Genomic DNA, 1,276 nt, shown 5'->3' on the forward strand with positions numbered 1-1,276 from the left:
AATATTAGTAACAACTTGGATGTTTCTGTCAGTTATATGAAGAGTTTTGTTTGTTTTGGTATTTCTATTTGGCAAATAGATAGTCCAAGATTATCTATATTTACAACAAACATTCTTAGACATATAATTTGATCTCACTTTTTAATTCATAAAAAAAAGTGAACATACAATGATTCATACACATAATATATTATGATTCCAAATTGGAATTTAAATAAGCCATAGTGAAATCTACTATCACATACAATTTGGAAGATCCTCTGTGTTAATATGATATTCATACTGCTATTTCCAATTGCATTTAAAAATACCAATATTTTGGTAACAGTGAAAAATAAAATAATGCTTCACATATTGGATTAAAATATAACTACAAAATAAATTAAGTAAGTATACACTTAAACTGTAATATTATTTAATTATTAAATTGACAAACACATTTTGTAGGTAATCAAGTTAATCGCAAAGAAGTGGAAAAAATCTATTTTGACTTACTGCACTTTATAACTTTCACATAATACATTATGATACCAAATCAGAATTTGAATATGCCATAGTGAAATATACTTTCACTTACAATTTGGAAGATCCTCTATGTTAAAATGATATTCATACCGATATTTCCAATTGCATTTCAAAATACCAATATTTTGGTAACAGTGAAAAATAAATTAACGCTTCACATATCGGATTAAAATAATACTACAAAATAAATTAAGTAAGTATACATTTAAATTGTAATATTATTTAATTATTATATTGACAAACAAATTTTGTAGGTAATCAAGTTAATTGCAAAGGAGTGGAAAAAAATCTATTTGGACTAACTGCACAATACCAATGATATTAATTGAAAACTAAAAATTGTACTAGTGTTAATGTTTTGTAATTTGCATGATATTTTATAATTAATTTAAATGAGGTGACAACATCAATCATTACAACTTAAAAGATAAATGTATATTGTTGTGTTTAATACATAATATGCCAGATGCCTACAAAACATGTGTAAATTGTGTAAATCTAATAAAGATTTAAAAAAAAAAATAGTAATTAGGTATGTGATTAATTATACATATTATATAAATTACTACTAATTATTTGCCAAATATAAAGTATTAAAAAAAAAATTTTTACATAAAATTATTAATACTACAACCAAGATTTTTTTTTTTTATGAGCTATAATTTACCATTAACACTTTTTTTTTTTTGTTTTGATAAAATCAAACATTTGATTTATGTGGTTTTATATTTGAGATGAACTGGATACTATT

General features: G+C 22.5%; 1 long non-coding RNA gene across 1 annotated transcript; it reads left to right on the forward strand.

The window, feature by feature from the left end:
* Nucleotides 1–337: 337 nt before the first annotated feature.
* LOC107882539 lies at nt 338–964 on the forward strand. The gene is made up of 3 exons (XR_001678788.2): nt 338–386; nt 448–718; nt 780–964. It is a non-coding gene; the product is annotated as an uncharacterized LOC107882539 (long non-coding RNA).
* The last annotated feature ends 312 nt before the right edge of the window (nt 965–1,276 follow it).

Source organism: Acyrthosiphon pisum, chromosome X, assembly GCF_005508785.2.
Source record: "Acyrthosiphon pisum isolate AL4f chromosome X, pea_aphid_22Mar2018_4r6ur, whole genome shotgun sequence".
Classification (NCBI taxonomy): Eukaryota; Metazoa; Arthropoda; class Insecta; order Hemiptera; family Aphididae; genus Acyrthosiphon; species Acyrthosiphon pisum.